Here is a 27,349-nt window from a genome sequence, read left to right as displayed (position 1 = left end):
AAATAATTTCACGTTGTTTTCCTGTAATTATCATTGTGTTATGCAAAGGAGCATGAACCAATTCAAGCCATTTCAACCCGCTATTTTAGTTGCTGCGCAGTTCTGAAGTGAAGATTCCAGTTTCGTTTTGCTGAACCAGTATAAAGAAAAACTTCCAACTTGTCGGCAAAAAAGGTATGTAAATTATAAACGTAATGAGCAAATGCCTCTTGCGTTACAAAATGTGCTTATGCGAGCCTCACACTTCTTTATCATATGATAGCCTAAGGCAGGTAGCTAATTAAAGAATCTGTCTTGTGCCAAGGCCTGTCCTGACAAGGTTGTTTTCTGCTCGCGGTGGTAGTGATGCATGCCTGATTGTAATGGTAAAGGGGACAAGTATGAAAATTGATGACACTGTTCTATTATTATTCACGGTGCTCATTAAATTCAGTCACGTGGCGTAGGTGCCGCCTTTATTAGACCATCGCGCCTCCTGAGACTTCAACGGTTGAGCCGACCATGTACGAACTTTCTGGCCCGCACAGGAACGCCACCACCTGCGCCACCTCTCGTGGTTGCGCAGGGCGACTGAGCGGGATGCTAGCGATAAGCAGCTCCTTCTCTTCCACAGTGAGGTTGTCGGAGAGGGGCGTCTTCGTAAAGTCGGGAAGGACGGCGTTGCAGCGGATGCCCGTGGCTGCAACGTCTAGCGCCATTGACTTGGTCAGTCCCAAGATGTCCGACTTGGAGGCCACGTAACTAGCAATGCCTCTCATACCGCCCTTGGCCGCGAGGCTCGACACGTTGGCCACGGCTCCTTCTTTCACCCCGGCTGCCAGCATCAGGCGGACGCCTGCGCGGCTCATAAGGAATGTTCCCTGCAAGGAAAGTCAAATTAATACCTGTTTAGAAGCAAGAAGCCTTCAGTTAAGTTCGACAACTTTCTCTTTTGAGGGACATTTGATTGCGGAGATTTGGTATGGAGTAGATTACTGACGGTTTCTTCTTTAGCAGGAATTAAGCGACCATTTTTTCACGACAATACTCTCGGATAATCCAGAAGATACCGGACCATTACCAGCAGATTTGTACTACTGTATCGGCTTCATGTTGCATTTGCTTGGTTGCTGTATCTGCCTTATAAAGACAATCTGGGCCTCTGTAAAGCTGTCTGTACAGCTTTTAGCCCAGATTACGTTCCGGTGTTATCTGGTGAATTAAGGGAATGAAGGAATGAATTGATAGTTTCATCATCACGGCTGCAGCTTCTTTCTCGAGGAAGGTGTTTTCCAGCATACAACCTTTGTGGCGAAAAAAAAAAAGAAAGCACGGTGCCCACGCTTCAAAGCTGACCCTTATATGACTGTATCTAATATCCGAATGCACTGCTCGGAAGCTCTGAAGGGTTGATGCGACAAACAAGGCAATAAAGCCAACAATAGAAATTTTGACTGAGCTTTGCCACCATCGTGGCCCAGTACGGAACGCTCAGCGATATGTATTTAGAGACTTTTAGCGTGTCCGGTATTCGGGCAAGCGTGGGTGGTTTTCCGCTTTAGTGGGGCCGTCAACGTGAGCAGCCAGATTGGTGGCGCCAGCTGGTGGCGGAAAGCTCAACCACACAAACACAGAGCTAATTACTATATTCTGCTTAGCTGCTGGCGTAAATTAGCGACAGTGGCGTAATCGTGTTCACAATTATGCCGCTGCCAAAAATTAGCACGAGTGGCGAAGCAGGATATGGTGAGTTACTGCAGTTTTAGCTATGCGTTTGTCTGGTTGAGCTCTACAACACCAGGCGGCTTCACCGCTCCGGCCGCTCACGTTTACGCCCCGACCATCCGGTAATCCACCCAAACCACTCCCGTTTACCGGAATAGCGTACAAGCTAAAAGTCTCTTTTATCATAAAACACACTAACCCTCCAGCCTGTGAATATTCGGAAAATAAATAAATAAATAAATAAATAAATAAATAAGCGAATTCAATACAAGTACTCTGCAAATACCTTCCCAACTGCAATGTGAGTGTTTCAAAGGAAGTAATACTTGAAAAGTGAGAATCACTGCCCGTGTAGAAAGGGACAACCAAAAAACGCGTACGAAGAACACGAGCGGTGACTTCAAACAATGTATTTTGGATACACCGAAACAGCTTCATAGAAGCACGCAGAAGAAAGAAATCAGCAAAAAAGGAAGTGTGGTTTGGTTAGTTTCCTTATCAGCTCTAAAGTTGCTTTTAGCGTTTTTGTTTGTTTCTTACTTACATGCTTATGTATAGGATGTTTATCACGCTCCGGATGCTCGCTACAAGTCGTCATGTACCTGTGTGTTAATTTATTATTTCCTCTCATGTCGCGCTGTAATGCTCCTTTATCAAGAACATCCAGTAAAACGCCCCTAGTTCTTGGCTCAACTGGCGAAACGGCGTGTAGACTTCGCACACGTGAAATAAACATTTTTTCATGTGCGCATTACATTTTAAGCCAGAAATGTCTGCTAAGACGTAAGCGATGACGAAAGCGAACAAGTTTTTTTAATACTAAACTATCGTGGGAGTGATACGTCATGATGAGCCGCAAGAAAAGCATCCGGCAAAATATCTCCAAAACTTATACTTTGTACTGTCCGTCGTTTTCTGAACGGATTCACCTACTGTAGATAGGTTAACCAAAAGTGCTAGCGACGGATTTCCCAATGTCGACTTTGGTTATGAGGGATTGCAGGCGTTGAGCGTGCCATAATGCACGTTTGGCCGATTTATTATTATGCCTACTTTCAGAACCCAAAACCGCCGTAGACATTTTTTTCACCTTAAGTACAAATAAGCGCGCACGTTACAGTTTAAATGTTGCATGTTTATAGTGATATTTAGAAACAACCGCAACAAGCAATGCAATTTCTAGTAGCAGGTTCATGAAACAGTTCATGCGCTAGGGCTCTATAACGTAAAAATATTCCAATATGTTTTCATTACAATCTCCTGACGTCAAATTTGCGTAACCGCCGACGTAAACATCGGGCCGTGACCCACAGGGTTCTCTGCACGGACCAATAAAACTCTCTCCTCTTTTGTACAAAGTCACTTTTGTTTGCTTTGAAAACGAATAACATTGACTACTCTGAGAGGCTTGTCTTATGTAATTGACTGAGAAGAGGTGAGGAGCACGCTCAAGTGGAGAGGAATTCGATGAGGCCGAGCCAATGCACTGAAATTCGATAACCGAATGAAGAGAGTGGTGTCGGCGTCTGTGATTGGTCCGCTTTCTCTTACTTATGTTGCGGTGGCGGGTGGAAAATCGTGACGCCATGTAGCGGAAGGTAAAGAATGCCTCTAAAACGGATCCTGAAAGAATAGTTGGCAGAACGAGGTTGTAAACATGTTGAAAGTACTCGAAAACGTTACACGGCCCCACAAAAAGCTTTATTGCATGCAAATAAATCCATGCTCTGCGGCAGGTGCGAGTAGCCATTGCCTGAGGCATCGGCCGCAGCCGCCGTTTATTCCTTACGGAACGAGGCAGCCTGCGGCTATTCAAAAGAAAACTCAATTTTGTTCGGCATATTAATGCATCTTTAACGAGTACACGTCAGTCTGGCGTGGTGAGCTCTCGCGGTTTTGCGACGTCACGTGATAGGCAGGTGAAGTAGGTGTCGGCCGAAAACGTTTTTCAGTAACCAAGGCCTAATGGCAAAAGATTGTTGAATCAGAAATAGCATTTTTCTTGTGTTCTTTACAGTCATGCATAATCAATGTGTTGACCTCATAACAGATGGGGAGCTATCGCGGTTTTCATGACATCCCGTGATTGACAGGCGAAGTGCAAGTGGTTCAAAAAGTGTTTGACCAATGGCGGACGGCTGATTGCAGAATTAGAACAGAAACGTTTGGAATAGCTTTACGTTACAGCGCGTTTAGAATTGATCGTTGGCACGGGCACCGGTCAATTACGACGGAAAACATATTACAAGCCCCAATGTGACAGCCAACAGTAGACAGCTCTTACGTACAAACCTGTTTATTTTCCGCGCCCAATGTTCTGAATGTATACCGCTTGACCAATGCAAGAATCTCGACCGTGATGCACCGACGCCGGTGTCCCACTTCACATGTAGCAAATGTGTCTATCCTTGAGCCTCACCTTGAGATTCGTTTTCATTATGCGATCCTCTTCGCTCGCGTCAGCAATTGAAGCGAGCACCGGTGCCAGCGTTGTGGACGACTATGCTGACCGGCGTGTCACCACTGAACCCTTCCTCGAACAGCTTCTCGACGGACGCTGATTCACCCACGTCGACTTGCACAGCGCGGTGGTCCTTGTCACCTGCGATGAAGTGCACGCAATGCGTCGCGCGAAACTGTCACACTCCCTTGGCTTGAACAAAAGTCATGATGAGAACAGCTGAGCAAATTATACACGACTTGCTTTTGGTACAAATGAAAAGCACCAACCACTCTCCACCAAAAATGCTTCAATACCTTCACAAAGTACAGGTAAAGCGTGCTGAAACAGGCGCTAGTAAATGTTAACACAGGCAAGTACTTGGTTGTTACCTCTATTTTCTTGTATTGTTACCTCTATTGTATTGATCACGTTAAAGTATTCCACTGAGGGCAGGCACACTCCCAATAAAAAGGAATTTCAACGCTGTACCAATTACAGAAAAAAAAAATATCTTCTGAATTATTAGTCAACCGATACTGGACTGCGCTTGTACTACTCCGGACTCCTTTACGCAAATTGTACGGAAGAATCTGGAATTCGTTCAAAACCGAGTCGTGTGCTTTGTGCCTGGCTATTACTCGAAACCGCGCACCATTATTGGAATAAAGCATCCCCGCAAATTAACCGAGCTTTGAACGCGCCTAGAACAATTTCGTCTCGTATTTTACAGCGTAGTTGTATACCTGTACCCTCCAATACATTTGTCGTGTCCGTGGCCAAAAATAGCCTCTTTCGTAGGTCGATGACGGAGTTTGTGCGATACCGGGCAAACCCACGGATGAGGTCAAGCAGACTTCAAGCACTCCGCTGCTAGTAAAAAGAAGAATATTGAACTATAATAAATAAATAAATAAATATGTTCATGTGTCTTCTGTTTGGGCGTCAAGAATGACAAAGATAATCGTGGGCAGATCTCGGAGATTGTGCAATATCAGGCCGACCCGTGGTGGAGGGGAACCAGGCATCAAGCATTCTGCCCCTAATACAATAATAGTAAATAAATATAAAGGAAATAGCTCAATGAGGATGCATAGTTCCAAGTCAATGGGTAAACTGTAATGCTTTGTGAACAGCACATGGACTCACGATGAGGAGCCATTGCCATGTACGCAAACGAAAGAAGATGTATGTACGACCACACACCCTTGACTCGCAAGAATAAAATGCCACCGATTGTGGGGATGCGTGTGCCACACAAACGAAAGACGTAATTCTGATATACACTGTGTATTTATCTGCAGGCCAACCCAAGTGTGATATCGAGAAGTTCATGACCAGGCATTTTGCATGGTTTAGCCGCGTTGAAGATACTCCTGGGATCATCGTTGGAGAGTTCAATCGAAACATTTCAAAACTGTACAAGCAACGGGTCACTCAGTTTGTGCTAGAAGAGTTTGGTTTGATGTACCACACCAATCCAAGTCACTCAACTACTGTACAATGTTCCTGTATAGATTTAAATTTTGCCAAAATTCAGTATAAGGTCGTAACAGAACCAAGCAGTGTATATCACAGTAACCAGAAAGCTAGGGCCACTAACATTACCAATTGACGAAAATAAATACGTGTACGCTTCTCTAACCCTTTCAGATGTACTACAGCTTCGCTGGTCTTTCACCTTTACAGAGTGGAATGGCTCCTTAACGTTTTTAACCTGCAACATTTTTAATCTCACAGTCGTTGATCGAAATGGGTAACTGCAGCAACCGACTTACGCTACAAAATCTCGCGATCACCCTTTAAAGACAAGAGAAATTTTCGCACGCGTTTTTTAGCCGTGAAATGGGATCGTGGAAGAGGTGAGTCAAGTTTATGTATCCTAGGAATATCATAAAGGCATATCTGGCTGTATATCCTGATGTATAGGGCGTAAAAGAATGGGTAAGCACTCAAATAACATTGTGCCCCGAGATATTAATGCTGGGCAGCCATAATCATCGCAGTATTTGTTTTAGCTATTTTCATCCAAAAGCTTCATGTAGAGCGTCTAGCACGAGACAACGCACACCACATGTCGTATGCATGCAATCTGATTAGGAGCACTCACGCAGACGACATTGACGCAGTTTTCGTTCACAAAATAGTAAAAACGACATATCGCGAAATCACGGTGCAGCGATTGCACGTAAGCTTACTTAGAAAATCTTTTTTTCATCCCCCCCCCCCCTATTCACATTAGAGCTGTCGCACTTAGTGTAACTTACTACAGACCGTTTTAAATAGTCTTAGATGGTGCCGCGGTGCGGAACCCATAGAGTTTGGTACAATAATTACTTGAGGGAACTGTGACGCTATTACTGCCACGGCAAACGGAGCTGGTTCAGCCACCATGAAAATGATGCTTAGTAGATGGACTCGCCTATAATTCCAGCTTTCTGGCTTTTAAACGGCTTCGCGACTTTGGAAAATAATCATATCCAAGAGAGAACTGCAATACAAATATATAAATATACTTTATGAAAACTGACTGACGGAAAGATTCGAACACAGAACTTGTAGCGCAGAAGGCCTATATTGAAATTATTATGCCACAGACGCACGAAGAAGCGGAACCGTTCCAATTATCAACCATTGTGCAGAGTCTGATTTTCTTCTTCGTTTAAATAAAGTATACATTGTTTTGAAATTTAGGCCAATGAAGGAAGACCAAGCGCAATATTCAAAGCCACAATGACGTTTGAAACCACAACCACAAACATACTTACGGTATTGTGCAACGTTTTTTAACTCATTGCAGCTGCAGACTAAGCGATCCTAAAGTCTCAACACACTTAAACGTTAAAACATGATGTGCTTATTCTACTTTCAAAAAACAATAAGAACATTCTAAAATTTGACCAGTTTCCATGTTGTTCTTATTTAACGACTTAAGCATGGAGGCATCGATGCTTCGTGAGCAGGTGGCCATCTTGTGCGTCGTTGCGACGGAACTCGCACTGTCGCAGACGCATGTGAAAGCGGTCAGAGGAAATCGCTCTGCGAGGTGCGCGACAAAAGGATTTATATTGCCGCAATCACGCCGTGTGAAACAAGCTTAAGACGGTCACCGTAGTGCCTTGGAAATCGCTGCCGTACACCGCATGTTCAAGCAAGGACTGCGTGGGATGTTGAAGAAGAAGAAGAAGAAGAAACTTTAGTAAAGAATAGTCCGGCAGTTCTTGATGTGGTGGCCTCAGGTGACGGCTCGAAGTTCTTGGACTCGAGCGGCATCTTTGGCTTGCCGGACGGCCCAGAGCTGGTCTGCCAGCTCCGAACTTCTGATAGCCGCCTCCCAGCGGCGGCGACGCCTACGGAGAAGGTCCCCCGCGGCTCCCGCATCCGGGGCGGCGTCGGGAAGAATGGAGCTCGAGCCTTCTCCTACTCTGGCAACAGCCGCGATTCTGGACGCGTCGCCAACGGAGCTGCTTTGATTGCCGTTATTGCCGGCACACTCCCAGAGCATGTGTCGCAGCGTTGCTCTGTGTCCGCATGTTTTACACGCGTCTGTTGGGTACAAACTCGGATAGCAGTGGTGTAAGATAGCGGGGCTAGGGTAGGTGTGTGTCTGGAGCAAGCGTAATGTTACGGCCTCGTTCCTGTTCAGTTTATCGTGCGGTGGCGGGAATGTGCGTCTTTCAAGTCTGTAGTGTTGGGTGAGGTCTCTGAAGGTGGTGAGGCGATCGCCCCACGCCCAGTGTGTTTCTTGTTGCTGTGTTTCTATTGTAGTGTCCCGATCCGGCAGATCCGATGCCCCGCTCTCGGGGGCGGAGGCGGCCACATAATCAGCGGCGGCTCGGCGTGTGAGACCTCGAGCCGTGGCGTGGGCCGCCTCGTTTCCCGCGAGCGGAACATCGGTGTGTGCCGGGGTCCAGAGGAGGAAGACCGTAGAATTTTGGGGTTGCGAGGGCGAGTCGCCGTCGTCAGAAATTTGGAGTATGCGGGCCGCTTCCCGCGAGACACGACCACGCGCGAAGCCGCGGATTGCCGCCTGCGAGTCGCTGATCACGATTGCAGCGTTCGGCACCGCAACGAGTGCTAGGGCTATCGCGGCTTCCTCGGCCGCCTCCGTGTGTCCCGTGGTCACCGTGGCGCTCGCGAGGCACCTACCCGAGCGGTCTACAACCGCTATCGCGTGCGCGCTTCTCCCTCCTCCATATCGCGCCGCGTCTACGTACACCGCCTCGTTGCTGTTACCAAACTTCTTCTGAAGGTCGCTTGCTCGTTTGTTGCGCCTCCCGGCGTGGTGCGTCGGGTGCATGTTTTTGGGAAGCGGCGGGATGATCAGGCGGTCGCGAACAGAGGCGGGAACCGCCGTCTTTTCTCCATGCTGAGTGTGGTACGCGATGCTGAGCGACTCGAGGATGCATCGACCTGCCTTGGACCTTGATAATCGTTCGTATTGCGCAATGTCGTGCGCCTCGATTAACTCGTTGAGGGTGTTGTGAACTCCGAGCTCTAGAAACTTGTCGGTGCTCGCATTGAGTGGAACGCCGACCGCCCTCTTGAAAGCCTTTCGGATCATGCATTCGACTTTGTTTTTTTCGGACCCGATCCACCTCAGGTAGGGGGCAACATACGTTATGCGGCTTATCGCGTACGCCTGCACGAGACGGATCGCGCACTCTTCACGCATACCATTGCGTCTATTCGTGATGCGACGCAAGAGTCGGATCGTGTCATCTACCGAACGACGAAGTATTCGCACCGTCTCTCCGTTATGGCCGTTTGCCTGCAGGTGTAACCCTAGGATTGTAATTTTTTCTACGTGCGGTACGGGAGTACCATCTGCCAATGTAATGCGTATTTTGGAATATTCAGGTTCCTCTTCGCGCAGGGTTTTACGACCTCTCCTTGTGGGTTTGTAGAGTAAGAGTTCGGACTTGGTTGCCGAGCACTCGAGGCCCGTTCCACGCAAGTAATTCTGAACCGCATCTACTCCTGCCTGTAGCGTTCGCTCGACGTGACCGTCACATCCTCCTCCGGGGACCCAGAGGGTGATGTCATCCGCGTAGAGACTGTGATGTAATCCTTCTATTTCTGTTAATTTCTCGGGTAGACCGAGTAGAACTAAATTAAATAGTAATGGTGATATGACGGACCCTTGCGGCGTGCCGCACGGACCCGTCTCAAATTCCGGTGATTCCTCGTCGCCGACGACGACGCATGCGCGCCTACCCGTGAGGAAATCTCTAACGTAATTATACATTCTTTGGCCTAGTCCTAATGTTCTAATTGTTTTTAAGATCGCTTCGTGCTTAACATTGTCAAACGCCTTTTTAATATCTAAGCCTAGAATTGCCTTAGTGGAGCTGGTAGTGTCGTCAACGATCTGGGGTGATTCCACGAGAGATCAACACGGGTCAAAATTTTCATATTTTAGATTTAATTGAATATTTTATATTTTATGCGCATATCACTAGGTAGCACAAAAGTGAACGTGGCTTCTTTGCCAAATGAATATTTTAGGAGGAAGAAAATAACGAGATTCTTCAGTGTGGAGGTGCCTATTTAATGCACAAGGCATTTTCACAAATTCACAACGATGTGAAATACAGTATGTTACAGCTACAAAGAATACATTCTTGTGTGTAAAACCTAGACGTAAAGAAGGGTCAGCTAGCACTGTTTCAGGCTTCCGTGCAAAACGGAAGTGTTTTAAAAAAATTGCTTAATTTGCTACAATCTTCAAAAGTTGCTATATTTACGATTTTTTATCAACTAAACCAATACATGTAGCCTTCTGAAATTTGCTGGACTGCGAGACCTTAACCTATTCAACAATTGTGCTAAATATTCTTGCTGTGTCACAAATTACCATTTCTACAATTCGCCTCAAATTTGAAGTTTTGACAAAAATGAACGCTATTTAACAATGAAAATAAAAAAAAAACCATCGTAAATTTTTCTCAAAATCTCGTAAACAACTATTCACAGGCACGTGAAAAATAATATTAAAAAACATGTTGCATTATTTTGTTTCTAATCACAATACAGGTGGTAGAAATGAGAGCTTTGCCAGAATGCAGCAGGGTGCTGAGGAAAAGGAACATCGGGGTAAAAAGAGCGTGCATAAGGCTCTGATTTGCCTAAACTTGACCGTAATGGCGACGTATAGCCAGTTTTGACCTTATAATTATTACTTTTGCATAAAAGTGCGTTTAGTACACTACTTCCACGCTTGAATGGGAATAACGAAGCGTCAGCATAACCATTACGTGGCTCACTTTATTTAACACCAAGTGCGTGCGCCATGCAGCGAAGATAATTTGTGCCTTCTGTTAATGCAGGCTTTTTATTTCTTTGTGTGCTACAGAATTAACAGTTAACTCTGTATAATTGTACTATCGTGAGCAATATGAGCAGGAACACGCGAGCGCGTGGGAAATAGCCTCGAAACCGACGTGGGGCGATGCGTTGCGGCCGCTGTAGGAAACAAAGTGGAAAGGGCGCCGCGGTTCCGCCAACTGTCGGCACTCCCGCCTCACTAGCGTTGCTGCGTAACGGCACCGGATTGCATGTCACCGGGCGCTAGCGATGATAAGGCGGTTATGGCATGCAGAGCGTGGACCGCGCTGTCTGTAGTTCAGCGCAAAATACCACTGTTAACCTTTTTTGTTCCTTTTTTCTTTGTCTGAGTGTGCGTATGTGGAGCGGTCAGACCCGACTCTTAGATATTTGCAAGCATGCGACAGGGAATATTTTCTGGCCGACTTCTTAAAAGGTCTATCGTAAGGCCAGTCGCACCTTTCATGGAAACGTTCGAATCTTTGATGAACAAGAAAAGAAGCAAAAACGCTACGTCACGGCCGACGCGCATCTTTAATTTCTTTTTCGTGGCAAATGCTTATAAGGGAGACCACGACTGCCCGCGGTTAGAAGTGCGTTTCAGCGTCCTGCGATGTCTCGAGTGCCGTTGAATAAGCGGGAAGAAGTCGTTGAGTTGTCGAAGAAAGCTTACTCGCAGCGAAACATTGCTGCCTTGACGGGCTGCCGCTTGAACACAGTCAACAGGATAGTGCAGGCGTACCGAGATGAAGGACGCATTAAGGATGCGCCGCACGAGAGGCGACCTCGCGCCACGTCGGCGGATCAAGACCTACAAATTGTTGCTGCAGTCAACGAGAAGCCATTTCTAAATGCGAAGGAGGTGCGCAGTACTCTTGCCCTGGAACATGTAAGCGACAGCACGGTGCGACGAAGGCTAAGGGAAGCCGCCCTCCGTAGTCGTATCGCTGCTCAGAAGCCCCTTCTCACAGTTGCCAACAAGACTGCTCGCCTAAAGTTCGCTGTCGATCACCGCAGCTGGAAGGTCGAGGATTGGAAATATGTCATCTTCTCTGATGAATCTACGTTCTCAAGCCGCTGGGACCAGCAGAGAAGAGTGTGGCGCATGGAGAATACGCGCTTCTCTCCGCAGAACGTCAAGCAGGTGGCCGCAAGTGGACGCACGTCAGTAAACGTGTGGGCGGCTATTTCGCGGGATGGCCTAAGTCCCATTGTAAGAATCCCTGGGAGATTTACGAGTTCTGCATATTGCACATTGCTGGAGCACGAGATGATCCCCTATGCACTGAATGGTCCACACCCGGATGGGTATTATCTATTCCAGCAGGACTTGTCTCCCGTTCACACAGCAAAGGTCGTGGCACGTCTTTTAGGCGAACTAGGGGTAAGGAGCTTGGAGTGGTGTGCGAAGGGTGCAGACATGAACATCCTAGAACATGTTTGGGCACGTATGAAGGCTAACCTTTCAAGACTCTCCTTGGACTCGACGACCAGTGATGAACTGTGGGAAGCCATAAAGCGCGAGTGGAAACATCTTCAAGATGACAAAGCCTTCATCGAGGCTCTCTACGTGTCTCTGCCAAAAAGAATGGAGGCCGTCATTCAAGCAGGCGGAGCCATGACCCGTTATTAACGCATGAAGCCTGCAAGGAAAGGTCAAGCTGTAACACTGATGTATTGGGATACTTTTTGTGTGGATGAAAATTTTGTTACCATTAAGCAATCGTCTAATAAAACCTTTAAATTCACTGCTGCGTACAACTTTTCTTTGTTCACAATAACCGAGACATAGAAAAACACGCATAACAAAACAACCCTGCTTTTTCCTGCGTGCGAGCGCTATTATAGGCGCCACAGTATCACGCCGGTATCATTGCGATACGTTCCGCAAGTATGATAAAAAGAGAGCTAGAGATATTTTGCGCTCAACTACAGACAGCACGGTCCACGCTCTGCATGACATAACCGCCTTATCATCGCTAGCGCCCGGTGACACGCAATCAGCTGCCATTACGCAGTAACGCTAGTGAGGCGGGAGTGCCGACAGTTGGCGGAACCGCGGTGCCCTTTCCACTTTGTTTCCTACAGCGGCCGCAACGCATCGCCCCACGTCGGTTTCGAGGCTATTTCCCACGCGCTCGCGTGTTCCTGCTCATATTGCTCACGATAGTACACAGGTAACAGAATGTGCGGCAGGTAAATGCCTCTAAAAATGTCGTACTGGTCATTACATGAACGTCATTATACAACCTAAGAGGCGGTGGTGGGAGTGGCGATGGTGTTGGTTAAGGCAGGGTTGCTGGCAGATAGTTCCAGCGATTGCTTATTTTACCGCCTCTCAAGAAAAAGAAAAAAAAGGAACTGGTAGAATACTATATAATAAAAGTTCACAGTCCCTAAGGATCACCACTTGTCGGAAAGTTCACAGTTTCTTAGAAAAGCTGGAAAGGAGCACGAGACTTCCTCTTTCAGATACTTGGGTCTTTTGCGAAGCATTACCTGGTCCGCGCACTCTTGAGGAAATTGCCTTCAGTGCAAAGCCTCAAGTAGAGCATTTATTTCTTCGTTGAAGTATTGGCAGGACCACATGAACTCTCGGCCAAACTTGCTGGTATACAATGTATGGGATAGTTGTTGAAGCACCACTGACGAATGCTAAACGATGATAGCGTGCTGAGAACACGTCCTAAGTTTACGAAGCGCTGCAGTACTGGCAGCTCTTTCCGCATTTTTCCATAGGACCAGCTGATCCAGAGGGCCAGATCACGCAGTTCTAATGGAGCGAATCCAATACGCAGTGGCACAGTTGCTTGCCTGTTGACTTGCTGACCTGTCAATGCGCACTTGTTGATGATCCGCACACGCCGCATGGAGGCAGGGAGAGGGCACAAGGAACTTCGAGCATACCCGCTGTATACGCTCAGAAAGGCTTGATCCTTTTCCAATTACCTGCAGCAGTGCGAGACACTAATACAACGCGATCGAAATTGGTGGCGTCAGGCTCGCTTAACCAAATGTGCCATAATTGTATGCCCGGAACATGTGGCAAAGATTTCCACTGGTTCCTTTTGAGGCGGCGAAAGTTCTCTACTTCATCCACATCTGCATAGAGCAGTTTTACGTTCTTTAGGGTTGCGGCCATCTGCGCCATCATTTCAGAGGCTGACCTAATGACTGTAGTGCTGTCTGCTCCGAGATTCTACAGCGAGGCTTGGTGCTTTACTAAGCCAGCAACACCATCGCAAGTGTTCTTGCCATGTCCTGTGGCCGAAAAAAAGCCAATTTGTTGACGCGTGCTCCTTCTGTGACAGCTGCTAAAGCGGATACTTCTTTTGAAATGGCTACTGGCGCCGTCAGACACGTATGTAGCATGTTTGCCAAGCTGAAGTTCTTCCTTCATGCACTCATAGATTTTTTCCAGGGCAAAGAAAGCGTATGCAGCATCATGACATACCTCATCACTGAGAACCGCAAAACATTGAGTGGATCCGCTACTCGTGATGACACACGTAAATAGCGAGACCTGTTTTTTTGTGCCAATGGTATGATTGTATGTCGTTCGGTACAACAGCTGTCCAATTCTCTGCAAAGTCAAAGACACGGAATCCGTGCTGTTGATTCCGTTTGGCGTCGTGTATTGCTGATACTTGAATGCCCTTATATAATCATGGGTGATCCAGTTGACAAGCCATGCACCAAGCTCCTGGAGAAAGGTAGTAGCCTGTGCTGTCCTTTTGACGAGGTCGCCATTTTCCCATACCGCATTGTTTACCTCTGTCTCTTCAGGGATTCCCAAAGTTGTAGTAGTAAAAGTATCCTCATTTGCACAATAATCACAATCGCCCAGGAAAGAATCGGTCGTGGGCGAGGGGCAAAGACATAGTTCTTTGAGGTGCGTAATTGTGTAGGCACCTTCAATGAGCTCTTCTAGCGCGGAAACACCCTGTGAGGCGTTGGCGCAATAAATGCAAAGGTACGCTTCTTGTTGTGGAGCAAGAAGAACCCATTTCGGCCGGAGAGAATAAAGCTTTGAGAGCCCAATAGATATATCTGGATGGGCTTCCTTAAAGAGACCATATGTCTCCGGTACCGAGCGGGTCATGAATCTCTTGGCAGCATACTGTTTGTTTCCATCAATCGAAACAGATACTACGTCCTTTTTGTTGGGACTCTGCCGAGCACATCCATGCTCGTCTTTGGTATAATATTCCACAGCGGTCTAAACGTCTGTTGGTTTCAACCGTGTTCTCTCAGGTGCGTCTGGTGCTGACCATATTCCCCATTTCTCGCGCCAACGTCGGGATTTGTATATCATGTAGGCTGACAAATTTGGAATGAGAGCTTGAACGTTTCGGCGCTCCAGCTGGCTTCGCAGCAGAGTCAACAAGAATATTCGCTTTTGGTACGAAGAGCACATGTCATAGGTTTCTATAAATTTGGCGAGCAATTCGGTGCACATGCCGCATTTGGTACCTGAGGGGTCCAAATGGCGCTTGCACTCTTCGAAGTGAGATTTGGACCTTGCAGTGCCACCGAGTTGAATTTGCGTTAGCATCAGGCGAAAGTTCCTTAGTCGCGAATCCGACTTCTGCTGGTGAACGTGAGGCAAAGTTTCAAGTGGATGTAGGCACTTCTTTCTACCGCCCAGTTCGCCTTCTTCCGGTAAGAATTCATCGCCTCCCGTGGATTCACTTCCCATTCTTCTACACTCTACCAACTCGATCAAAAGAGACGATTTCTACAGCAGCCGCATCTGAAAGCGTGAACTAAATATGGGCGCCAATGATGGCCGAGGAGAGGCATGACTCCACAAATTTATGTCGGAAATGCAGACATTTTGGAACAGCGTTGTTGAAATAATTATAGTTTACCAAAACTGCCTTTACGTCGCCATTACGGTCAAGTTTAGGCAAGTCAGAGCCTTATGCACGCTCTTTTTACCCCGATGTTCCTTTTCCTCAGCACCCTGCTGCATTCTGGCAAAGCTCTCATTTCTACCACCTGTATTGTGATTAGAAACAAAATAATGCAACATGTTTTTTAATATTCTTTTTCACGTGCCTATGAATAGTTGTTTACGAGATATAGAGAAAAACTTACGATGGGTTTTTTTTTTATTTTCATTTTTAAATAGCGTTCATTTTTGTCAAAACTTCAAATTTGAGGCGAATTGTAGAAATGGTAATTTGTGACACAGCAAGAATATTCAGCACAATTGTTGAATAGGTTAAGGTCTCGCAGTCCAGCAAATTTCAGAAGGCTACATGTATTGGTTTAGTTGATAAAAAATCGTAAATATAGCAACTTTTGAAGATTGTAGCAAATTAAGCAATTTTTTTAAAACACTTCCGTTTTGCACGGAAGCCTGAAACAGTGCTAGCTGACCCTTGTTTACGTCTAGCTTTTAGACACAAGAATGTATTCTTTGTAGCTGTAACATACTGTACTTCACATCGTCGTGAATTTGTGAAAATGCCTTGTGCATTAAATAGGCACCTCCACACTGAAGAATCTCGTTATTTTTTTCCTCCTAAAATATTCATTTGGCAAAGAAGCCACGTTCACTTTTGTGCTACCTAGTGAAATGCGCATAAAATATAAAATATTCAATGACATCTAAAATATGAAAATTTTGACCCGTGTTGATCTCTCGTGGAATCGCCCTCTGGTGTTTAAGCTGAAGCAATACGTCCTGTGCTGAGAGGTTGCGGCGGAATCCTAGCATGGTGTGCGGGAACGCGTCATGATCTTCGAGAAAGTCGGTCACGCGGGTGAGAACTGCGTGTTCCATGACTTTGCCGACGCAAGACGTAAGCGAAATCGGTCTTAGGTTATCGAGTGTAACTTGCTTGCCAGGTTTAGGAATCATGATAACGCGGGCCCGTTTCCATGCTTTGGGAAGGGAACCCTCTCGCCAGCACTCATTGACGTAGGCCGCGAGTCGGGAGATTGACTCATCGTCTAGGTTTCGGAGAGTCTTGTTGGTAACCCGGTCCGGGCCGGGCGCCGATCGAGTGTTGAGTTCGAACAAGACTAACCGAATTTCTGATTCGCTAAATTCCGCTTCCAGTTTCTCGTTTGTGACGCCGTCTTACTCGGCGTGCTGGATGCTTTCGGCCTTCTTAAAATAACGGTCACGTATTGCGTCGAGGAAGTTATCGCCTTTATAATCTCTTACGAGTCTACGAGTCTTATGGCCTTGAGCGGCCCGAGTCTCCTCCGGATCTAATAGGTGTCTAAAAAGACGCCAAGCGCTCGCCCCGGTCATCTGCCTCTCGAGGCCGTTGCACGTGTCTTCCCATTGTGCCCTGCATACCTGAAGCGCGTGTTCTTCAATGCCTCTGTCTAACTGTGCTATGCGTTTGCGCAACGCCTTATTATGTCTTTGGCATTTCCATCTCTTTAGGAGGGCTCGCTTTGCTTCCCACATGTGTAGGAGCCTGCTGTCAATTATTTCGAGGTTCGCCTCGGGCGGAACGTCACTCGTTGCTGCTCCTAGGTCCCTTCTGAGCGTCTCACTCCACTCGTCTATGTCCGTAATCGGCTCGTCGCCTCGCCCCGCTTCTTTTCGCTTCTTGCGGAACGTGTCCCACTTCACGAGTTTGAGCTGACGACCTTTGCCCTCAGGGTTAGTACCACGACCGCTCGGGCCCGTGCCTATCGTGATCTCGATCAGCGCATGGTCGCTCCCCAAATCTTCCTGGGTATTTTGCCAGTGCGCTGTTGTTACATTTGAAACAAACGCAAGGTCTGGTAACGTATCGGCACTCACGCTGTTCCCTCTGCGTGTAGGATCGGCGGGATTCGCGATCAGTGCAAGCCTTTGGTCTTGCGAGTCTTCCCAAAGGTGTTTGCCCTCGGGTGTTTCTCGGGTGTAGCCCCAGGCTCCGTGGGGCGCGTTAAAGTCGCCCGCAACAAGTAGAGGCTCGCCGCCGGAAGCCGCACGCGCGCCCCGCAGTAGGTCCCCGAATCTGTGCTGCAGCGTGGGTTTACTATACACGTTAAGGACGAAGAGTCCTCGGCCGCTCTTAGGAATTAATTCTACGAACACGTGAGGTATATTTACGCAGGCAAGTTCTCGCTGCGCCACAGTGACATTACGTCGAACGAGCACGGCGGCGACCGGCAACGGGCGCGGCGGGGGAGACGGCCGGCGTGGCACCATCGCCCCCGGCCCAGCGCCACCCGCCACGCGGGGTGTAGCCCGTTTCCTTCTTTGCCTGTTCTCCGTCGCGGTCGCGTCTATGGCTTTGTAGCCAGCTAGTTTAACCGGATGGTTTGTCTCCTGTAAAAGGATCACGTCCGGTTTCGTCTCGCGGCTGCGTATGAATTGCTGGAGATTACCCCGCTTCCTCCTGTAGCCCCGGCAGTTCCACTGCCAGATTGTGTATTGTTGTTTCCCAGTGTTAGTGTGCTTCGTTGCGTGTGTAGCCATGGTGATGCCTGTGTTTAATTTAACCCGTCACCATCGAGGCGACTTGGTTGCTGCTGCGGTTGCAGCTGCGGCTGCGTCTCTACGTCTGTGAGCGTGTTTTGCTGCTGCTGATTGTGTTGTTGCTGTCTAGCGTACGGCTTGCTCATTGTTCTGATTGGTCTGCCTGCAGCTGGCGACAGCCTCGTTTCTATGTCGTCTATGCGCGCCAAGTGCGCGGCGAACATTTGCGTTATTTGTTCAGAGAGGTTAGCTAGCGCGTTATTGAACATTTCGTTCATATGAGCCGTCTGTCTTGTAAAACGTTCCTCGAGGCTCTTCTCGATGTTGTCTACACGTTTCTGTAATTTCTCATAACGGCCGCATCCCTGTTTGTTGTCGGGTCTTGCAGGATCTAGTGCGACCCTTTTCGCGGTAACTGGACGATCATCGCGTTCATCCGCCGTCTCCCTCGAGCTGCCCTCGTTGTCCGTGTCCATCCCGGCCGGCTCAGGCCGTGATGGAGTCGGTGATCGCGGCGCCGAGGACGGCGGCATCGTCGTTTGACGTTGCGATGGTTGTTGCGGTTGTGGAGCCTCGCCTTTCAATTTGATATTCTCCTCTCTAAGGAGCGCATTTTCGCGTTTAAGCTCGGCAATTATTGATTCTAATGGCTCTAAACGTTGTTTTAGGACTCGCTCTATCGCTCGCTCGAGCTCGTTCCCACCGCTGCCGCCGACGGTGGGCCCGCCAGAGCGGCCCGCCGAAGCGCCTCCGCCGCCGGAAGAAGCGGCGACAGCCGCCCAGCTCACCTGTTGCCCAGTGCTCCTGTGACCTTGCTGCTGCCACGGCTGCTGCTGCTGACTTTGTTGGTTGATGTGGCCCACAGCTGTGGTGCCCGGACCGCCGCCACCGCGCGTCATCGACGTGCTTCTCGGCCTCTGTGCTCGGTTGCGAGAGCGGGATCGAGATCGGGATTTTCCCGCACCGCCCTTCCCGCCGCGGCTAGTCGAGCGTCCTCTTCGGTTGTCGGTGACTGAATGACGGTCTATCTTTGGAAAATTGAGGTAGTAGCCGGCGTTGCCATTACAGTCGCTGCTGCTGTTGTAACCGCTGCCGTACGTTGTGGCTGCTTGTTCCTCTTCTTGTCTTTTTCGCTCTAGTTGGCGACGCTTGACTATGTATGGGGTCTTGTATCTCGCCTTGCACCTGCGGTCTCCCGTGAAGTGTCCCTTGCCGCACAGTCGACACTGCGGCTCGCATTGATGGTCAGGCGACGGATTGTTGCGTCCGCATCCACGGCAAATCTTGTCGTTGGGATTGGGGCACGCGTCGGCGCGGTGTCCCAGGCTTCCGCACTCGTAGCACACGTCAATCTGCTTCCTGTAGAGGGAGCATCTGATGAGCATAGGTCCGTAATATACGTATCTCGGTACGTGGAATCCGTCGAACAAAACGATTATGTTGTCCGTGTTGCTCATGCGTTTCGCGTGCAGCACTCCGGGGTTGCGCTGCGTCACTAGATTAGCGATGACGTCTGCCGGGCTCTGGCTCTTGGAAATGTTCCTAATCAGGCCCTTGGAAGTGTTCTCCGGGCCGGCTTGATAGGTATTCGCCTCAAACTCTCGGTCTCCGATGCAAAGCTTGCTAATGGCTCCGTAGCGTTTGGCTCTGTCTTCAGACGGTGTGCTGAGCACCACCACGTTCTGTTTAACGTTGAGGCAGATGCTATCTTCCCCGGCCGCTTCTCTGCCTACACCCGCCGCGTTACGTAGGCAGCAGTAAATGCGATCCGTCCCGTAATCGCGCACGTTGAAGCCGCCTCGGGGGCGTACGACGATTTTGTAATCGTCCGGCGGTAACTCTGGCATTCGGCTTGCCATGGCAACCTGCTGCACTTGACGGGCGTACTTCCTTTTGTACTGCGCTGTGGTGACTCCCGTAGTCGATGTGGCTACCGTCCGTCGCTGCATGTGCACATGCTGGTTATGCGCCGACTCGGTCGCACCGTCGGCCTGTTTCTTCCTCTTGACATCGCACCACCCCGCTCCCTCGCCTAAATCTTCCGGCCTAATATCTGTTCCTTCTACCTGGACAACTTCCATTTAACGTCAGGAAAGGCCTGGCACTTTGCACGGTAGGCTTGGCACGCCCCGCCGCCGCGGCGGCCGGGAAATAGTGGCCTACGTGGAGATAGGCTTAGCTCGTCCCGCCTGCGTGGCGGGACAAAAGGCGCTGCTTATCGGCCAGAAGATGGGCCCACCTGGCGAAACTTGGTGTCGGGGGAGTCCTGAAGAGTCCGCCGATCGCTGGTAAGAAGAATTACCACGAGAAGCTCGATAATCCGCCAAAAACATAGGAAAATAGAGGAGCCGACACGAAGCACGCCTGCACTCCGTGGTCTGCTTCTTCTTCCCTCGGGATGTTGAAAAAGAAATAATTTGTAATAGAGTAATTTGTTTGTTAACTGAGGTCAATAATAAAGGACATCAGCCTTTACCTGTCATTTGCCAATGTGACTAGACTTAACAAAACTGCTACGAACTAACATTTAACTAAATGCAATAGCGGGCATATTGTATTTGCTGTATTTGAAGACACCAATACTCAGACCAGATCACTTAGCTGGAAACATTTTTGACGACGATGCCGATAAACATGTGCTAAAATGTATCATGATATGCATTGCTGTTCCAGTTAATACTGTTTGAATTAGTGCAATCTCAATTTCGCTACGTATCGCACGCACTTACTTATCAAGCCTGGCGCGTGGCAGGAAGTTTCTAGCAAAATCTTATCGTTTGAGCTAAGGCTTACTTACATTGTGTCGAGTAACAAACCATCCCCAAGTTCACCAAACAACAGGCACATACAAGATGCTTAGGTGAATTCTTAATACTAATGACAATATATTAGGGCATAATTTGCTGTCAGCTGCTGCTACCAACATTTGTAAATAATGATCGTCATTTCGCCTGAAATACTCTTTTTACAACGCATAGAAAGTCGTGGTATGCGGTGTTGTGTGTTCTACATCTGACGGCAGCAGGCACGAATCCTAGAAAATGTACAGTCGCGATCAAAGTACGCAGCCCATGGCTCCGGGGCGTAGCAGTGGCTGCGCGGCCACACCGCGGCGCTGCTATCTCTATCGGGTTATATCGGGTGCCTGCTTTGAGGGCGCATCCAGTGACGACAAACTTCGCTCTCACTCTCGTACGGCCGCGTCACCCGCTTGATGAATGCGATGCTCAGCTGTCCCGCTGCTGATGGTCAGTGCACAGGAGGGCGCTTCCATTTTGCTTCGTTCGCCGCGCTGCCGTAGTTAGCACGGCGGCGGCAGACGGCTTCCGGGCATGGCTGGCAGGTTCGGACAGTTCCTGCAATGTGAGCCTAGTAACGCTATCGCCTTAAACGAGCATGCTACATTAGACAGGACGGACGTTGGCACCAATAAAGTGGTGGCTTTTTGCTTGCTACTCCTACGCGCCAGTGCCTTGCCATGGCGTCTTTCACTGAGAGCCTGCTTGCATGTGCGCCGTCCGTTCAGGCGCCAGGCACGGGCGCGAGGAGCACGTAAACGTGAAGTGTGAACCCCAATCGGACTCTGCTAGGTATACGTGCCGTGCGCTTAGCTGAACGTCCGAACGCGCGCCTGCCGGAGCCGGTCCGTGTATGCAAGGGAAGCGAGCAGGCGATGTTGCGGGAAGGAAGGCAAGCGCGCACAGACGAACCCTCTTTCCAACTGACCGGACGTCAGCTACGAAACAGCCTAACGCCGCACTTGAAATTTATCAAGCGTCAGACTTGGCCGCACGAGAGCGAGGGCAAAGATAGGCGTCACTCGGTGCACGCTCGCCCGATGGCGATAGCAGCGCCGCGGGGACACATCGCAGCCGCTCCTGCGCCCAGAGCCGTGGGCCGCGTGTTTTTGACCGTGACTGTACCACATTCACACTGTGCATCACATAAGGTCGACCATTCTGCGACACTCGCACAGCAAGTAATGTAGCCGCGAGCGCGTTTTACGTTGCGGCTACGGCACGCGTGATAACACACGATATAAACTCTTAGAAAAATTTACACCCTTTGGGGCGTATCTTGTCCCACATCAATAATCGTCATCCGTGCTGCCCGCGTTTCCTTTCTTTCGCGCTGCGAGCCCGGCACTTTCCAGTCACGAACGGCATGCGCGTTATCAGTGTGACGCAGCATTCTCGACAGGAAAGTAGCGAGCGCCGAGTTTTCAGGAAAGGAAACGCAAGCAAGGCAGATGACGATTATTGTTGTAGGACAAATATACACCCCAAAGGGTGCAACCGTTTTAAGAGTGTAGCTACTCTGTCTCTCAGCAAATCATCGCGCAATAATGTGCTACGTGCCTCTTGTGCGAGGCTTTCATACGCAGGTAAACTTCACCAAAAGGCGTCAGAACAAAGCAAAGTAAAGGTATGACAATACGAACCAGGCAGGGAGTTCGAGACCTTTTGAGCCGCTTCGAAATTGATGTCGGCTACGACGACGCGGGCACCTCTCTCGGCGAGCACATGACAGATGGCTTCACCGATGCCGCTGCCTCCTCCGGTGACCACTGCAAGGCGCCCGCAGAATTCTCTCTCGGCGGACATGCTCGCGCGTTCGTCTCTGGACAGCGTCTGCCCCAACTGCTGTGACCACGATCTTGCCTGCTGCCTCTTTGTCGCTATATTCTCTGCCACTGCACCGCTGCGTATCGCCCCGATAAGCCATCTCACTTGTTTTTCCATACTTGAGCTTGTTTGGGCTGGCTGCAAAGAAGCAGCTGTCTTCTTTTTTTTTTTTTTTTTTTTTTTTGTCGTACGCCGCCTGATTTCTATACCAACTACTGTGTCGCCACCGAAGGCCCTTTCTCTCGAAGTCGCTTTTTGGCTGCGTCATTCCTTTCAATTGTTGCGAAAGAAAGGCTCACAAAACGGACCAGGATGAGAAAGCCAGCTTTTTCTTTTGTTTCACATCGGCGGCCGATTGTTTGAAAGGAACTTACGATGAGCTGTCGTGTTCTTTCCGCCCTACTGTGGCGGTCTTAGTTTGCAGCCAAGAGCAGTAGCAAAACTGGCTGATAAAATTTACGATGAATGGACGCTCCCGCTTGAGTTGAAAGAATCCCTCTACGTGCTCCGTGCCTCCCTCCTTGCTATGGTTGATTTGGAGCATGACGTCCTGCGTACACAAGTGAGGTCGGAACCCGACCATCTCATGTGGCCACAGATCGCCCTGCTCCATAAAGCCCATCAGTCTGGTCTGGACGACGTGCTCCATCAATTTCCCCACGCATGAAGTTAAGGAAATTGGCCGTAAGTTTTCCAATTGCGGAGGCTTCCCGGGTTTTGGTATTAAAATAATGCTTGCCGTCTTCCACTGTTGTGGGAGCTCACCTTTTTCCCAACATTCCTGCATGTACAGGCGCCCAAATCTTTAACTGGCGTGCGCGAGCGGCGACTTTTCCGGGCGTCAGCGCCGTATGACGGGGCGAGGATGGAAACAGCCTAGCAGACGATGGGCCCAGCTGAGCGCGCTTTGTCCGCATGAGCTTAGCCTCAGACTGTTTCCAGCCTCGCCCCGTCATGCGGCGCTGACGCACGGAAAAGTCGCCGCTCGCGCACGCCAGCTAAAGATTTGGGCGCCTGTACGTCGTTAGATAACTAATGGAATCATCGTCTAAGTTCCTGAGCATTTTGTTCGTTACCCCGTCAGGGCCCGGAGCCGACTTCGTTCGGAGTCTTACAATCTCTGCTCGCACTTCCGCTTCTGTGATGGGGGCGTCCAACGCCTCGTTAGGCGCTCCACCATAGTCGGGTAGTGGAGTTCGCGATGTTTCCCCCACGAACGTCTCAATTAATTTGACAACGTAAAGCATGAGGCGGTCCTGGAAGGGCTGAACAAGATTAATGTAGGTACCAGGACATATCGATACATCAGGGACTTTCTGACGGGAAGAACTGCTTGCATGAAGTTCCAAACGCTGGTATCCCCCACAATTGAGCTAGGGAGTAAGGGTACGCCCCAAGGATCAGTGCTGTCTCCCCTACTCTTCAACGTGGCTATGAGAGAACTCCCCGAGCAATTGGCAAAGCTCGAGGGATTAAAATTTAGTATATATGCGGATGATATCACCCTCTGGGTCAACCGGGGAAGTGATTCAGCCGTCGAAAGCCTGCTCCAGGCCGCCACCAACATCATCGTCGATTACGCGGCCGAGAGAGGCCTAGCATGCTCGCCGCAGAAATCAGAATTGTTCATATACAATCCGAAACACTTAAGGTGCAAGGCACCATCGGAGATCAAAATTAATGTGGCGGGTAAAGAGGTACCAATAGTCGAGCAAATAAGAATCTTGGGCCTGATTCTCCAGTCACACGGCCACAATGGCGAGACCGTCAAGAGGCTGCAGAATCACGCAATACAGACCCTGAGCCTAATTAGGCGGGTGGCCAGCAAAGGCCGAGGGTTAAAGGAGAAAAATTTAATTAAACTAATGCTGGCGTACATATTCAGCCGGGTGAGCTATGCAACGCCATATCTCGATTTGAAAGTGGTGGAAAGAGAAAAGATTGATTCTCTAATGAGAAAGTGCGTAAAACGAGCGCTGGGACTGCCCATGTGTACATCAACAAAGAGACTGATGGCTCTAGGAGTGCACAACACATGGGCAGAGCTGGCGGAAGCGGTGCGAACCTCTCAAATTGAGAGACTTAGCACCACGAGGACAGGAGGAGCCATATTGGCCAAAGTTGGAATAAATCCGGACAGAGGCCCCACCCAAAAGGTGGAAGTAGATAGGGAAGTTAGAAAAAATCTGATTATCCCCCCCCTGCCAAAAAACATGCACCCGGAACATAGCAAAAACAGGAGGCATAAACGAGCCGAAGCATTAAAAATTAGATTCGGTAATATCTCGGAACATGAGGTGGCCTATGAAGACGCGGCGGGAGGTATAGCGGCAGTTTTACGGTGGCAACGGCCGTCAGTGGCCGGGGTACTCCCGTGACCGCTGTCACTCTGCGCGGGCGCAACATAGAAGTTGCCGAGGAAATTGCGATCGCATTAGCTTGCGCTGGAACGGACGCGAAATTTGTGATCAGTGACAGCAAAACTGCCATACAAAATTTTAGCAAGGGAAGGATCTCGCCCTTAGCGGCCAGAATCCTAGGCCAGAGAAAGCTAGATAGAAAAATTCAAATAATTTGGACTCCGGCGCACGAAGCCGTCCCCGGCAACGAGGCGGCCCACGAGCTGGCTCGAGATCTCTACCGCCGAGCCGCTACGGGGCCCCTCGATGACCGAGGGAGCGGAGAGCGCATGCTAAAATATGGGGAGATCACGCAGCATTATAGATTGGCTCGTAGACTGGTATCCCCGCCAGACCCAAAATTAAACAACACACAAGCAGTCGCGTGGAGACGACTACAAACGTATACATATCCGCACCCGGTTATGGCGAACCACATGTTCCCCGAGGCCAGGAGCGATAAATGTAATCTTTGTGGGGCGAGAGGGACCCTCGACCACATAATATGGGAATGTCCGTACTCTCCCGGGGGAAAACACAAAATAGATAGTAGAGACGCCTGGGAGACCCTGCTGCGCAGCTCGGACTCTGAGCTCCAGCTCCGGCTCGCCCAACTGGCTGAAGAGGCTGCTGGGACCCAAGACCTCCCAGCCTGCATCTGAGGCGGCGGCACTCGCCCCCTGCCCTGCGTGTCGGGGGGTGGGTAGATCACCTAATGCGTTGGACATTAAAGTTTATTCTATCTATCTATCCTTGCTATGGCAGCTGTTTGTGAACTAACCGAGGCGGTGACGGCGCAAAAGACCGCAAACGGGTTTGTTACGTCAGCCGCCAATTAAGAAACCGGCTGTTGTTCTTTCGTGTGGCAGAAAACCTATGGTCAGACAATTTAGCACAACGATGACGGCAAGGACGACGAGAAAGATGGCGGTGTTTCGTCGTTGTTGTTGAAGATAATAACGACGACAAGCCTTCTGTCGTACACAATACACAGCAGCGAAAATTAAAGATGAATTTTATAACCTCTCTTTCATAAGATGCTGACTAGCCTACCAAAAAATGCCCCGAATATTAGTTTTATCGTTTTTTTTTCAGAAGGCACTTAGAAACGTTCAATGACGTAATAGTTCTGTGGAAACCCGCAAGGCGGAGAAAAGTAATGAATAAAGGGAAACAAAAAGCGAAAATGAGACATCCACCCGTTCATATCAGTTGCTACAAAGACCTTTATTCACCTTTATTCAGAAACGTTCAATACGCCGAAAGAAATTTATGCTAAAGTTACGTGCGCAATACAGGCTCTGTGATCCCATGCGGAAGCAATACGCAAAAATGATGCTATGTTACGATCCGTGGATGCGTTCTGGTGTATTTATCGAGGCCTAGAACAGCAAGAACAAACTGGTGCCTAGCAATAGTGACTACGCGAACTAACTGTCTGTCATTTATCTTTCTGCGCTGGGATCGCCTCAATACTTTGCCGTCAAGACCCAGTAAACTCAAGATAAACAACTCCGACGTATCTGTCTAGACGCACTTGCAGAGACGGTTTACTTGTAGAGGAAGGTCAATACATTTCAATGGCGCACTTTCGAAGCATCGTGAGCAAAGCCGGCAGCGTCAGTATAAGCATGCATAATAACATCGCCGACTCCTCTACTGCGTGCTGTTTGACCTACTTCATGGTCGAGACTTTGCATGTTACGTCGGCAGTAACAAGTTAAAGAATCGGTCTCAAGATTTGTTAAGCTTTCGCTGAACATTTACTGCTGCCAAGGCGAGTGCGCCATGATATGACTAGTTAATTATGCACCTTTGCATCAGGACAGGCATGAAGACACTAAGCGCACATTAATATCGTCAGTCATCTGCCGAGCAAATTATGTGAGCAAGACAGAAAAGGAGGAGCTTGGGCATGCAAGTTGTGTGCATGCATGTGTGCATCACAAAGTTTTTGCAAAATCAAGAATGGGGCTGACAGATGGAGTAGCACACTGTGGTATAAATGTTATACACAAGGATAAGGTGCCTCAGAAAGGCTAACCAACGTATCCATAGAAAAACCTATCTTCTTCAAAGACGGTTTTTTTCATTCTGGGTAGGTCAGCTTTAGCGTGCTAATAGAGTGACGTCACGTACAGTCGTGGTCGGCGGTCGCTGGATGTACAGGGAGAGACTGAAGAGAAAATGAGCGCTGTCGCCTGACTTCTCTAGGCCTGGTTTATAGGACGAAGAGACAAGAGCGGGAGGGTGGGAGGGAAGCAAATGAATGAACAAACAAAGCAAGAAAAAGAAAAGCATAGGAGAGTGTTGGGGGGAGTGAGCTAGGTTAGCGAAAGTTGCACGTTGCGCTTGTTGGTATATCATGATGGAGGCAAAAGGAAGGAAAAAGCCTTAACGAGATGTCCAGGCTTCTCGT

General features: G+C 49.0%; 1 pseudogene; it reads right to left on the bottom strand.

Annotated features, from left to right (window-relative positions):
- Positions 1-438: 438 nt before the first annotated feature.
- LOC140214462 ((3R)-3-hydroxyacyl-CoA dehydrogenase-like) lies at positions 439-23,276 on the bottom strand (annotated as a pseudogene).
- Positions 23,277-27,349: the final 4,073 nt, after the last annotated feature.

The sequence above is a fragment of the Dermacentor andersoni genome, unplaced genomic scaffold, assembly GCF_023375885.2.
Source record: "Dermacentor andersoni unplaced genomic scaffold, qqDerAnde1_hic_scaffold ctg00000059.1, whole genome shotgun sequence".
Classification (NCBI taxonomy): Eukaryota; Metazoa; Arthropoda; class Arachnida; order Ixodida; family Ixodidae; genus Dermacentor; species Dermacentor andersoni.
Note: the sequence above shows the minus strand (reverse complement) of the source record. Positions and strands in the feature narration are given on the sequence as shown.